A 15,479-nucleotide genomic window follows, 5' to 3' on the forward strand; every position below is an offset into this window, starting at 1 on the left:
GTGTGTGTAGTGGGGTCACCTGAAGTGTGACATGAACACAAGGTCCCGGTTGACTGACTCACCCTCTCACAGACTCATACCCCTTTACACTCACACACTCATTCAGACACTCTAAACCCACTCACCAGCCCCCACCCCCACACACACACACGCACACATCCACATGAGCACGTGCACACAATTTTGTGGGGTGAATTTGTACTTGCAGAATTACATTTTATTTTGCTGAAAAACTGCATGAATCCATGTAAGATTCTGTAAATCCATTCCTTAGATTTGAATCAGTCTGAACATTGTAGCACAGACAGTCTCACACGGGCACCTCAGACCTTAAATGCATTATCTGGGCCGACATGACACGGATCGTTAAAGTTGAGAATGCAACTTTAAAAAAGTTCTGTGATTTTCATATGAAAGAACTGAAACCAACATGTTCATTTGAAAAGACGAGAGACTTAACAAACAATCCAGGTCTTTTTCAATATATAATTTCAGTTACATCACAATGTAAACTTTTGCTGTAAATTCTGTGTCTTACCATCTTATACTCCACAACCACCTGATGAAAGTGCAGCGCTCTGAAAAGCTAGTGCTTCCAAATAAACCTGTTGGACTATAACCTGGTGTTGTGATTTTTAATTTTTGTAGCCCCCCCCAGTCCAACTCAGTCATCTCCAAATAATTTCTACTGAATGGATATAGTGATATTCTATAGCGATCTTGTACTTTTCTTTAACTGTTTTCCATAGTGTGATTTTCTGTAGTGCAGGGATTGCAGAGGAATGCAACTACACTGTATTGCATTATAGCAGAATGACCCGTAGTGCTGGCCTTTGGGAAGTGCAACTGGACAGCTCCACACAGTGGATAAGAGAGGGGTTGCAGTTGCTGGCTGCATTAACAACTAGAGCTAGTGTTTATAGCACGGAGGTCTTCCCTCCCAATATAGCAGTAACTGCTATCACTTTGCTGAATGGGCCACTCTTCTGCATTGAAGACAGCTCTGTGACACAGTGACATAGTACTGTTCAGGTGGTTCTTCTGCTCCTGCATATTGCTTCTGCCATCTAGAGGTAGTGTTCCTATGATAAAACCATTAGTATCATGATAGTATAGTTCCAAAGTGACTTCCAGTCTCTTTATATGATTTGTATTTTCTAGTTAACAAAACCTAAATGTGATGAAATCAGAAAACTGTTCAGCCTTTCTCAATGCATGCCAAATATTTAGATTTTACCTTCATATTCTTAGCACTCCTTGTCACAAAAATGATTTCAAAGTTTTCTGAATGCATTTCAGATTCAATAAAAATGCAGAAAATAATAGTTTGTCACATGCAGTGATTGTATTGAAAGAATCTACATTCATGTTGGGTCTTGTGGTGTCATGCAAGTCATTTTAAAACTGTTTTTGCTCTGGCTGCTGGGCAGTGGGAAGAGGAAATTCTGAGCATCTGAAACTATTCCTGTCAAGATTAGACTTACAGTACATGCCTGTGCTTACTTGTTTTCCAAACAGGAAAGTACTTTGGTTCAGAAAGCAGAAAAATAAACATAATCAAAGCCAATCTTACAATTTTGTTAGTGAACTTATTGGGTGTATTTCCTTTCTGAAATAAAGCAATCTTTTTTGATGGTGTGATATTAAGTCAGAGGCACTGGTAAAACATTGGACTATTAAAGACCATTAAAGTTATTAGCGCCAAATAAGTGCCCAACCCTTCTGAGGTAAATGATTCAATTACATTTTGGAACATGAGGTTTTTTTTAGATTAGATTCCCTACAGTGTGGAAACAGGCCCTTCGGCCCAACAAGTCCACACCGATCCATTTCCCTCTGACTAATGTACCTAGCAGTATGGGCAACTTAGCATGGTCAATTCATCTGACCTGCACATCTTTGGACTGTGGGAGGAAACCCACGCAGACACTGGGAGAACGTGTAAACTCCACACCACAGTTGCCCGAGGCTGGAATCGAAACTGGACCCTGGTGCTGTAAAGTAGCAGTGCTAACCACTGAGCCACCGTGCAGCAGAAAAAAAGGACTTTGCGTTTAAAATTATAATATTTTGCATGTTTTCATGATTATGCTTAATCTTTCAAGCATCTCCAGCATCATAACATGGCTGCAGTTGAGGAATGACTCTCAAACCTCCATCTCCAATGCTGCAAAATGAGATAAATGAAATGGAAAAGGGAAGCAGTCCACTGTCTGAAGAACCACCTGATCTAGTCTAATCCATGATATGGAGATGCCAGTATTGGACTGGGGTGCCCAAGTTCAGACGTCAGGTGACACCAGGTGAGGGTCTAATGGGTTTCTTTGAAATCACAAGATTTTGGAGCATGGCCACCTCATTAAATGAAGTCACTTGAAGCGGGGTAGTGCTCCGAAAGCTTGTCATCTCAAATAAACCTGTTGGACTATAATCAGGTGTCATGTGACTTCTGACCTAGTCTAACCCATAGTAACACAACCAAGCCAGAATTCCAATGTAAGCAGAGATCTGATTATTCTGTAATGACCTCTTACTTTCTTCGCCCCTCAAGTGTACAATAACCTAATTAAAGGATTGTTTCATTAATGTGTAGATTGAGTAATGACAGCAACTTTTCATCAACTGTAAAAGGCACATGTGGTAAAAGAACATAAAATCCTGTGTTTTTGTTGATATTATTGAAGGTTATGGGCAAAGTGCTAGATAATGGGATTAGAACAGTTAGGTGTTTGTTTTGTGGATTCAGCAGTCCAAAGAGCCTTTTTCTGTGCTCTAGACCTTTATGAATATTATTGTTTATTCATAAAGAACTAGTTATCAGTAGTTGTGTCCCAGGGTGCCACCTTCATGTCACTTACTACAGAAGTCTTCTGCAATATCAATTCTTGGATGGGATTCCACGTATGAACTAGTTCAGGAATCCATAAATCCAGAAATGAAAAACTTTGTAGAACCAAGCTCCACTATGCTGCAGAGTGCCATGTTCTGAGATTTACATTTCCAGTCGTACAGTCAACCACTTCAATAGCTCTTACAAAGGAACAAATTTGTAATGTAATTTGGGGGTGGGCAGTTGCAAAGTGGTTGGGAAGGTAACCCACCAGTTGGGTAGAATGCCAAGCAGGTGAAGAAGTGCTTAGGATATGTCAAGGGTTGAGAGTCCAGTTATGGGTGAGGATATAATGGAGGAGCATGACAGATAGAAGGTGTTACCTGCTCCAGAGGGTGTTAGACTAGTGAAGTGTGTAAGTGTGATAGGGAGAGGGTTACCAGTCCGAGGTAGACAGGGGAATGGACATATATCAGGTTGACAAGGACTGACAGGTGCTGCCAGGTTGGCAGAGCGTGGGGTTAGATGGAGTAAGGAGCACTTTCGACGTGAACAGAGACTTCCTCTGAGAGAGATGAAGGATGACTGAGTGAAACTGGGAATTTGGTTCAGAGTAGGAATTCAGTGAAAGAAGGTCAGAAGTTCTTTAAATAAGGTTTACTGCAAGGAATAAATTCTTCAGAGCGAGAGGTGAATGGGAGAGGATAAAAAGGCACAATTAAGAAACCTAACATAATATGATGCATGTGCAAGCAAAGCAGCTGATTGGTGAATATTTTTAGTCTTTAACAAAAAAGAAAGGTCTTCAGTTTGTTGATTGATCTCTAGTTTTTCACAATAGTTTAAGAATAAGACTGACATTATTGTAATTGTTTAAATACAAAAACACCAATGTATAAAGAGCAAGGAATTAATCAATACATTAAATCACAATGATAGTGATGGCAGGGTGGATGAGTGGAAGGTACTGAATTCCAAGGTAATCCAGAGCAAACACGTTTGCAGTGCTCTGAGCTCTGCTGCCTGGTATGCATGCTGTCGCTTGTTGCAGACGATGGGGGTCGATGTCACGGAGGACCTCAAGGAGGTGAAGGGCCAGCAAGCCTCGCTCTTTGCCTCGGAGGCCTCCAGGATAATCTTCCGGTCCAGGGTCCGCTCGGTGGAGCAGGACGAGACGTGCTCACGTTTCTTCTTCCAGAAGGTGCACAAAGAGAGCTCCGTGCTCAGCAGCCTGAAGAAAGAAGATGGCTCGGTAACGTCATCTCAGGCTGACGTCATGAGGATCAGCAAATCCTTCTACGCCAGCCTGTATGACTCGAAGCCGACCGACAGCGCGGCCTCCCAGTCGTTCCTGTCCTCTATCACGGAGGTCCTAGATGACGGAACACGAGAGAGGCTGGACCAGCCGCTATCTCTGGATGAACTGACCAAGGCCCTGGAGTCCTTCGAAAAGAATAAAACTCCCGGAAGCGACGGCTTACCGGTCGAGGTTTATTCCGCTCTTTGGGACTTGATCGGCCAGGACCTGCTGGAGGTGTATGTCAGTATGCTTCAGGCAGGTACCATGAGTGAATCCATGAGGAAAGACATCATCACCCTCGTCTACAAGCGGAAGGGGGAGAGGGAGGAAATTAGAAATTGGAGACCGATCTCACTGTTAAATGCAGACTACAAAATCTTGTCAAAGGTCATCGCCAACCGGGTCAGGTCTGCTCTGGGATCGGTGATCCACCCGGACCAAACCTGTGCTGTACCGGGCAGGAAGATCTCTGAGAGTCTCGCACTCCTCAGGGATACGATCGCCTACATGCAGGACAGAGGATTGGACACCTGCCTCATCAGCCTGGACCAGGAGAAAGCCTTTTACAGGATATCGCATACATATATGAGGGATGTCCTCTCCAAAATGGGCTTTGGGGAGGGAATCGGAAATTGGATCAGACTGCTCTACACCAACATTGTCAGTGCAGTCTCAATCAATGGGTGGGAATCAGATAGCTTCCCTGTAAGATCTGGAGTCAGGCAGGGATGCCCCCTCTCACCCGCCTTGTTTGTGTGTTGCATAGAGCCATTTGCCGAATCCATCAGGAAGGATGCGAGCCTGAGAGGGGTGACTATTCCTGGCAGCGGGGGCCTGCAGGTTAAGGCCTCCCTGTACATGGATGACGTCGCTGTTTTCTGCTCGGATCCGCTGTCCGTGCACAGACTCGTGTGCATCTGCGACCAGTTCGAACGGGCCTCGGGGGCCAAGGTAAACCGAGGCAAGAGCGAGGCCATGCTCTTCGGGAACTGGGCCGACCAATCCTCTATCCCCTTCACTGTCAGGACTGACCACCTGAAGGTGCTGGGTATTTGGTTCGGGGGGGCTGTGGCGTGCGCCAAGACCTGGGAGGAGCGGATCAGGAAGATGAGACAGAAACTAGGCAGATGGGGGCAACGGTCGCTCTCCATCGCGGGAAAAAACCTGGTCATCAGGTGTGAGGTACTCTCAGTATTGCTATATGTGGCACAGGTCTGGCCTATCCCCAGGACCTGTGCCGCCGCAGTCACCCGGGCCATCTTCCAATTCATTTGGAGATCAAAGATGGACCGGGTCCGAAGAGACTCAATGTACAAAGACCGGTGCAATGGGGGAAAAAACACGCCCAATGCCACCCTCACCCTGATGGCCACCTTTGTGTGTGGCTGCATCAAGCTGTGCGTGGATCCCCGGTACGCAAACACCAAGTGTCACTACGTACTGAGGTTCTACCTGTCCCCGGTGTTGCGAAGGATGGGCCTGGCCTCGCTGCCGCGGAACGCTCAGAGTAGTTGGATCGTTCCGTATCACCTGTCTTTCGTGGAGAAATTTATGAGGAAAAACACCTTTGACCACAAGTCCATCAGGAAGTGGTCAGCACGTAGCGTCCTTGAGACCCTTCGGGAAAAGGAGAGGGCGGATCCTGTCGAGCGGTTCCCTGAGCAGACTGTCAAAGCCATTTGGCAGAATGCCTCATTGCCAGAACTTTCCAACAAGCACCAAGACGTGGCTTGGCTGGTGGTGAGAAGGGCTCTGCCCGTGAGATCCTTTATGCACGCCCGGACTCTCTGCCGCACCGCACGCTGCCCTCGAAGTGGCTGCGGGGGGGACGAGACTGTCACACACCTCCTTCTGGAATGTGCCTATGCAGAGGAAGTCTGGAGAGGAATGCAGTGGTGCTTGTCGAGGTTCGTCCCGAGCAGCGCCGTGACGCGGGACTCCGTGCTCTACGGCCTGTTCCCCGGGACTCACACCGAGATGAACATTAACTGCGCCTGGAGGATCATCAACTCGGTGAAGGACGCTCTCTGGGCGGTCCGAAACCTGTTGATCTTCCAGCTGAAGGAGTTGACCCCGACCGAGTGCTGCAGACTGGCACATTCCAAGGTCCAGGACTACATGTTGAGGGACGCGCTGAAGCTTGGGGCAGCTGCTGCTGCCAAGGCGCGGTGGGGAAAGACCACCGTGTAAGATCGGCCTGCCTAAAGAAGAACAGGGGGCCCATACAGACGTTTTTTTTGGGCTCTGCTGACGCCTCAGCCAAATATATGTATATATACAAGATTGAAAAAATGCACAGGATTGTAAAGGACAAGGATAAAGTCGAATCTGTGTTTGTAAATATAGACATATGTATGGCATGATCCAATGTACAGACCATCAAATCATCTATGAATAAAGTATATTTTTGAAATAAAAAAAAAGGTATGCATGCTGTCGCTTGTTGGGATGCTGTGGGTTCGCTGCAGCGGATGTGTACTGCTCGGCTAAGATCAAGTGTCTGTTCTTATCAGGACAGGTGTCGAGTTGCGAGTCATCAGAGCTAGTGAAGAGATCATCGCTGGATCATGATTGGATGTTGGAGGATCGTTTGGTTGTGCTGACCTGCTCTTGATGGATCTTCATGCTGGATTCGGCCTAACGCCAATTCAGGGACCAGCCAACCTCAGAGCTATGGCCTGGGCAGGGGGTTCGAAACACAGTCAGGGTGACTGTGAAGAAGATTGAGGATCATACACCACTCGACCGCACCCTGTTTATTAAGAAGGTATTGTTGGGATGCTGTGGGTTTGCTGCAGCAGAGGCACAATGTACAAAGACCGGTGCAATGGGGGAAAAAACACGCCAAATGCCACCCTCACCCTGATGGCCACCTTTGTGTGTGGCTGCATCAAGCTGTGCGTAGATCCCCGGTACGCAAACACCAAGTGTCACTATGTACTGAGGTTCTACCTGTCCCCGGTGTTGTGAAGGATGGGCCTGGCCTCGCTGCCACGGAACGCTCCAAGTAGTTGGACCGTTCCATATCACCTGTCCTTCGTGGAGAAATTTATGAGGAAAAACACCTTTGACCACAAGTTCATCAGGAAGTGGTCAGCAGGTAGTGTCCTTGAGACCCTTCGGGAAAAGGAGAGGGCGGATCCTATCGAGCGGTTCCCTGAGCAGACTGTCAAAGCCATTTGGCAGAATGCCTCATCGCCAGAACTTTCCAACAAGCACCAAGACGTGGCTTGGCTGGTGGTGAGAAGGGCTCTGCCTGTGAGATCCTTTATGCACGCCCGGACTTTCTGCCGCACCGCCCGCTGCCCTCGAAGTGGCTGCGGGGGGGACGAGACTGTCACACACCTCCTTCTGGAATGTGCCTACACAAAGGAAGTCTGGAGAGGAATGCAGTGGTGCTTGTCGAGGTTCGTCCCGAGCAGCGCCGTGACGTGGGACTCCGTGCTCTACGGCCTGTTCCCTGGGACACACACCGAGACGAACATTAACTGTGCCTGGAGGATCATCAACTCGGTGAAGGACACTCTCTGGGCGGTCAGAAACCTGCTGATCTTCCAGCTGAAGGAGTTGACCCCGACTGAGTGTTGCAGACTGGCACATTCCAAGGTCCAAGACTACGTGTTGAGGGATGCGCTGAAGCTTGGCGCAGCTGCTGCTGCCAAGGCGCGGTGGGGAAAGACAACCGTGTAAGATCGGCCTGCCTAAAGAAGAACAGGTGGCCCATGCGGACGTTTCTTGGGCTCTGCTGATGCCTCAGCCAAATATATGTGCATAAGATTGAGAAATGCACAGACCTGTGAAAAGCAATGATAAATTCTGATCTGTGTTTGTAAATTTTGACATATGTATGGCATGACCAAATGTACAGACCATCAAATCATTTTACGAATAAAGTATATTTTTGAAATAAAAAAAAGATGTATACTGCCTGCAGGAATTCCCTGGGGCAGGCTACTTTGATGTGACCTTCAGAAGTGTGAAGCGTGAAGCAGTGCGAACAGCTCCTGAAGGTCTTCAAGGAGAAGGAAGGGGAGCCGCTGTTTTCCATCGTGTAGGCGACCCCATTGTGTGTGCTTCCTGCACAGAGGAACCGGGTTGTTACAATCCATATGTACAACCCTTACGTTCCAGCGGCTGATGTCCTGACCTTCCTGGGAAGGTACATCCAAGTTGAGGGAGAAGCCACTGATGTGATCGACCCCTTTGGGATCTGGACCAGTAAGCGGCAGGTCAGGGTAACTCTGAGGGCCAATGACAGTGGGAACATCCTCCACCCACCCTCGAGCTTCGCAATCGGAGGGAGCAGATGCTACCTGACATATGCAAGGCAGCCGAAAGTGTGCCGAACCTGCGGGAAGTCGGGACACGAGGCGGTGGATTGCAAAGTGACCATCTGCAGGAACTGCAAACAGGAGGGTCACTTGACTAAGGACTGTCAGGAAGAAAAGAGCTGCAACCCGTGCGGAGAGGCGGGCCACATGTACAAGGCCTGCCCAAGACGGGGAGGCCCCACTTACGCACAGATGGCTGGAGGTGGCAATGTGAGCCGTGGACCCCCAAAGACCAGTAAGGTCCACCCGGACAGCAGGGAAATGGAGTCTGGTGGCACCCAGAAAGAAGAACAGGCTGGAGTGGAGGAGGCGGCAGCCAGCGGAGAGACACAGCAGCTGATCCTATCTCTAGCCGGGCAGATGGAAGAAATGGAGGAGGAGGTAATCAAGCAGGCGGAGGAGTGGATACCTGTTAAAAACAGGAAGAGGAAATCTTGCCAGGCCCCCAAAGCCCCCCAGCAAAAGGGGAAAAGACAGCTGCACGAGGGAGGGACGGCCAGCTCTTCGGAGGGGGAAGATGGACGCAAAGAAGGCCATCACCACCAGAAGAAGAGACAGAGCGCCGTCGGTAAAGAGGAGGACATTTCCTCCCAACCAAGAAACAACAGACCCCCCCGAAGTCCACCCTCCACCCAGTGAGAACCAGGGGGTACCCACTGCCCCACAACTACAGGCAACCGAGAGCTGTGATCCTCTGACAGTCCCATTGTCAGACACAGAACTGGACAGTGAGGACCCTTGCCTTGGCTCAATGACACCAGAGCGGGTAAATGACCCCAGTGAGGAGCTGGATAGCTACCTCAGCCCAGCGAAGGTCCAGCAGTTCGTGCTTACCTTGGGGATGTAGACAGCCACCCCAGAGACAGGACAGTCAAATGGACAATGGGAACCCCATAAACTGGGGGTTAAAGAAGTTTCATTTGCTTTCATATAACAGGGGACCCACTCTTTAGGTGGGTTCCGCTGAAACCACAGCCAAATACCAAGAGACTGGATAGTTAATAAAGGTAACTGTTAATAGGATAACTGTGAATTTGATTAATTCAATTTGTTCTTTGTAATGTTAAGACATGCAATGTGTATAACTATAAACGACATGGAAAATTGTACAAGTACCAAAGATTTATTTACATGAATAAAGTATATTTTGAAATTAAAAAAAGTATGCATGCTGTCTGTGCACAGAGTCTTGGCATATGTGACCAGTTTGAACGGGCCTTGGGGGCCAAAGTCAACTGAGGCAAGAGCAAGGCTATGCTTTTCAGGAACTGGGCCGACCAATCCTTGATCCCCTTCACCGTCAGGACTGACCACCTGAAGGTACTGGGTGTTTGGTGGGGGGTGTTGGGAGGAGTGTATCTGCAAAGTGAGGCAGAAACTGGGCAGATGGAAGCTACAGTCGCTCTCCATTATGGGAAAAAACCTGGTCATCAGGTGTGAGGCAATGTCATTGCTGTTATACATGGCACAGGTCTGGCCTATTCCCCGAACCTGTGCCGCTGCAGTCACCCGGGCCATCTTCCAATTTATATGGAGATCAAAGATGGACCGGGTCCGAAGGGACTTGATGTATAAAGATCTGGGCAACAGGGGAAAAAATACACCCAATGCCACCCTCACCCTGATGGCCACCTTTGTGTGTGGCTGTATCAAGCTGTGCGTGGATCCCCGGTACGCTAACACCAAGTGTCACTACGTACTGAGGTTCTACCTGTCCCCGGTGTTGCGAAGGATGGGCCTGGCCTCGCTGCTGCGGAACGCTCCAAGTAGTTGGACCGTTCTGTATCACCTGTCCTTCGTGGAGAAGTTTATGAAGAAAAACACCTTTAACCACAAGTTCATCAGGAAGTGGTCAGCATGTAGTGTCCTTGAGACCCTTCGGGAAAAGGAAAGGGCGGATCCTATCGAGCGGTTCCCTGAGCAGACTGTCAAAGCCATTTGGCAGAATGCCTCATTGCCAGAACTTTCCAACAAGCACCAAGACATGGCTTGGCTGGTGGTGAGAAGGGCTCTGCCTGTGAGATCCTTTATGCATGCCCGGACTCTCAGCCGCACCGCCCGCTGCCCTCGAAGTGGCTGCGGTAGGGAGGGATGAGACTGTCACACACCACCTTCTGGAACGTGCCTACGCAGAAGAAGTCTGGAGAGGAATGCAGTGGTGTTTGTCAAGGTTCGTCCTGAGCAGCGCCGTGACGTGGGACTCCGTGCTCTACAGCCTGTTCCCCGGGACACACACCGAGATGAACATCAACTGTGCCTGGAGGATCATCAACTCTGTGAAAGACGTTCTTTAGTCTGTCCAAAACCTGTTTATCTTCCAGCTGAAGGAGTTGACCCCGACTGAGTGTTGCAGACTGGCACATTCCAAGGTCCAGGACTACGTGTTGAGGGACGCGCTGAAGCTTGGGGCAGCTGCTGCCAAGGCGCGGTGGGGAAAGACCACCATGTAACGTCTGCCTGCCTAAGAACAGGGGCCCACGCAGTCATTTGGGCTCCACTAACGCCTCAGCTAAAAATATGGATGGTCAATGTACAGACCTGTATATACGAATGATAAATTCTGATCTCTGTATGTAAATATTTACATATGTATGGCATGACCAACTGTACAGACCATCAAATTATTTTATGAATAAAGTATATTTTTGAAATTTAAAAAAAAAATGCTGAGATAAACATCAACCGCACCTGGAGGGTCATCAACTCTGAAAGATGCTCTTTGGTCTGCCCAAAACCTGTTGGCCTTCCAGCTGAAGGAGTTGACCCCATGTAAAGTGTTGCAGACTGGAATGTTCCAAGGACCAGGACTGTGTGTTGAGGGACATGCTGAAGCTTCGGGTAGCTGCCACTTAGGCAAGGTGGGGAAAGACCACCGTTTGAGGTCTGCCTGCAGAAGAAGAATAGGGGCCGACTCAGTAATTGACCTCCACTGATGCCTCAGCTAAACACCTCTATGGTTAACATACAGACTTGTAAACACAAATGACTCAATCTGATCTCTGTATGTAAAGACATGCAATGTATGCATATGAATGGCAACACCAAATATACAGATACCAAAATATTTTTATGAATAATGTATTTTTTGATATAGTAAAAAAAATTCAGACCTTGGGGCTCTCATCGCGGATAAAAACCTGGTCATCAGGTGTGAGACACTCCTAGTGTTGTTTGTTATACGTGGCACAGGTCTGGCCTATTCCCAGAACCTGTGCCGCCGCAGTCACCCAGGCTATCTTCCACGTCATGTGGAGATCAAAGATGTACAAAAATCTGGGCAAAGGGGGAAAAAGACACACGCCCATTGCCACCCTCACCCTGATGGCCACCTTTGTGTGTGGCTGCATCAAGCTGTGCGTGGATCCCCGGTACGCAAATACCAAGTGACACTACGTACTGGGATTCTACCTGTCCCCGGTGTTGTGAAGGATGGGCCTGGCCTCGCTGCCATGGAACCCTCTGAGTAGTTGGACTGTTCTGTATTACCTGTCTTTCCTGGAGAAATTTATGAGGAAAAACACCTTTGACCACAAGTCCATCAGGAAGTGGTCAGCACGTAGTGTCCTTGAGACCCTTCGGGAAAAGGAGAGGGTGGATCCTATCGAGCAGTTCCCTGAGCAGACTGTCAAAGCCATTTGGCAGAATGTCTCATCACCAGAACTTTCCAACAAGCACCAAGACATGGCTTGGCTGGTGGTGAGAAGGGCTCTGCCTGTGAGATCCTTTATTCACGCCCGGACTCTCTGCCGCACCGCACGCTGCCCTCGAAGTGGCTGTGGAGGGGACAAGACTGTCACACACCTCCTTCTGGAATGTGCCTATGCAGTAGAAGTCTGGAGATGAATGCAGTGGTGTTTGTCGAGGTTCGTCCTGGGTAGCGCCGTGATGCAGGACTCTGTGCTCTATGGTCTGTTCCCTGGGACGCACACCGAGATGAACATCAACTGTGCCTGGAGGATCATCAACTCGGTGAAAGACGCTCTTTGGTCTGCCCAAAACCTATTGATCTTCCACCTGAAGGAGTTGACCCTGACTGAGTGTTGCAGCTTGACACATTCCAAGGTCCAGGACTACGTGTTGAGGGACACGCTGAAGCTTGGGGCAGCTGCCGCCAAGGCGCGGTGGGGAAAGACCACCGTGTAACATCTGCCTGCCTGCCGGGGAAGAATGGGAGGCCCATTCAGTAATCGGGCTCTGCTGATGCCTCAGCTAAACACCTGGATGGTTAACATACAGACTTGTATATACAAATGACTCAGTATGTAAAGACATGCAATGTATACATATGATTGGCATCACCAATTTTACAGATACCAAAATATTCTGGGTTGAGCTGAAATCTAAACTGCAGACATTGTGTCACTTTGGGGAAAGGGAAGATAGCCTGTCACATTGCTTCACATCCCACAGGCTAAATAATGCAAATTTAAACTTGCTCTATGATCAGAGACAGGAGGGTATGATTACAGCTGAGGCAGGTATGACAACTCAGTGGACTGGGTTTGAAGACCCTCGACCTCTGCAACTGTTCAACAGATACAAGGTACTTGTAAACTATGTGGATGAGAAAGGGGACTGGGGTGTGATGGAAAAACAGATCACAGTATTAACGTACAGGAAGCCATTCAAGATGGGGAGGAAAGGTAAGACCAGAAGTGATAGGAACACAAATAAAAGCAATAGTAGCAGAAGCAGGAGTAGCTGAATTAGGGGAATAGATATTGTTCTCTGCACTCATGAATGCAAATCCCAAAGACTATGTTCCTTGCTTGGTGCCAGGGTTAAGGACATCCTCAAATTCCCTTTCAAGCTATTCACCATCCTGACTTGGAAATATACCACCGTTCCTTCACTGTCAATGGGTCAAAATCCTGCAATTCCCTCCCTAGTGGCATTGTGGATCAACCCATAGAGAGTGGACTGCAGCAGTTCAAGGAGGGAGCTCCCCACCACCTTCTCAAGGAAAACTACGTTCGGGCAATAAATACTGGCCTGTCAACGACGCTCACATCCTACAAAATGAACAAAAAGAAAATCGCCCAAGGCTGGAGAGGAACTCTGAGTGAGAGAAGAGGGAGCCAGTTGTTAACAGCCACATTGGTATTAACAACATTGATAGGATTAAAAGAGTTTGAATAGTTCGAAGGTAAATTGAAAAATGGAAAATCTAAGGTTACAATCTCAGGTTCACTACTTGAACCAAAAGCTCAAGTTTAATAAAGTCCAGCAGTGAAATACACAGCTCAAAAATTGATGTGGGTGGAATAGATTTTGGTTCATGGAACACTGGTACTAGAATAGAAAGGAGATGTGTTGGTGGGATGGGCATTATTAGAATCATTCTGTGACAACTATCCTGGCAAGTCAGGAACTAGGGGCTTAGTAAACCTTTAATTAGAAGATGGGGGGTGGGGGTGGGGGAGGTGGAAGAGGGAAATGTAAGTTTACTAAAGGATTTGAATACATTGCAGGACAACTATTTGGATAATACCCAGAGTAAGACTGAAGGGTCAGAGTATACAAATTTAGAAAAACAGCAGCAAATAAAGTCAAAGGGAAACCAGAAGAAGAGTGTATTTGTGATATTTGCAATAATGTTAAACAGGTAAATGACAAATCGATAGCCAGTTCACATCTCTGCAAATTCTTATTTCTATTAGAACATAAGAACTAGGAGCAGGAGTCGGCCATCTGGTCCTTTGAGCCCACTCCACCATTCAGTAAGATCATGACTGGTGTTTTCGTGGCCTTAGCTTCACTCACCCACCCTCTCCCTATAACCCTGAATTTCTTTTCTGTTGAAAACAGTATTGATCTTGCTTTAAAAACATATATTGAGGAAGCCTGAACTACTTCATGGGGCAGGGAACTCCACAGATTTACAACCCTCTGGGTAAAGAAGCTCCTTCTCAATTTGGTCCTAAATCTGCTCCCCCTAATCTTGAGGCTATGCCCTCTTGTCTTGGTTTCACTCACCAGTGGAACATGCTCTCTATCTATCTATTTCCTCCATAATTTTATGTTTCTTCAATCTTCTAAATTCCAGTGAATATAATCCCAATCCACTCTGTGTCTCCTCATAAGCCAACCCTCTCAACTCCAGAATCAACCTAGTGACCCTCCTCTGCACCCCCTCAAGTGCCAGTACATCCTTTCTCAAGCAAGGAGACCAAAACTGCAAGTAGTACTCCAGGTATGGCTTCACCAGCACCCTATACAGTTGTGACACAACCTCTTTGTTTTTAAATTCAATCCTTTTAGAAAATGAAGGACACAATTCCATTTGCCTTTTTAATTAGCTGTTGCCCCTGCAGACCAATCTCCTATGATTCATGCACAAGGACACCCAGGTCCCTCTGCACAGCAGCATGCTGTAATTTTTTTTTTACCAAATAATAGTCCTTATTACTGTTATTCCTACCAAAATGGATGACTTCACATTTATCAACATTGTACTCCATCTGCCAGACCTTTGCCCATTCACTTAAATTATCTATGTCCCTCTGCAAAATTCCATAGTCCTCTGCACACTTTGCCCTACCACTCATCTTTGTGTCCGCTGAAAACTTGGGACATACTACACATGGTCCCCACCTATGTAAATTGTGAATAATTGCGGTTCCCAACACTGATCAGAGGCATTCCAATAGTCACCGATTGCCAACCTGAAAAGCACTCATGTATTCCCACTCTTTGCTTCCTGTTAGTTAACCAATTCTCTATCCATGCTAATACCTTAACTGTAACACCATGCATTTTCATCTTGTGCAGCACATTTTTGAATGCCTTTTGGAAATCTAGGTGCATTACATCTACTGTGTTCCCATTTGTCCACTGTGTTTGTTATGTCTTCATAGACGTCCAGTAGATTAGTTCAGCAAGACTGCCTTTCATGAACCCATGCTGCTTCTGCCCAATGGGACAATTTATATTGCGATGTCTTGCTATGTATTCCTTGATAATAGATTCAAGCATTTTCCCCACTATAGAAGTTAAGTTAATTGGCCTATAATTCCCC

The sequence above is a fragment of the Chiloscyllium punctatum genome, chromosome 49, assembly GCF_047496795.1.
Source record: "Chiloscyllium punctatum isolate Juve2018m chromosome 49, sChiPun1.3, whole genome shotgun sequence".
NCBI lineage: Eukaryota > Metazoa > Chordata > Chondrichthyes > Orectolobiformes > Hemiscylliidae > Chiloscyllium > Chiloscyllium punctatum.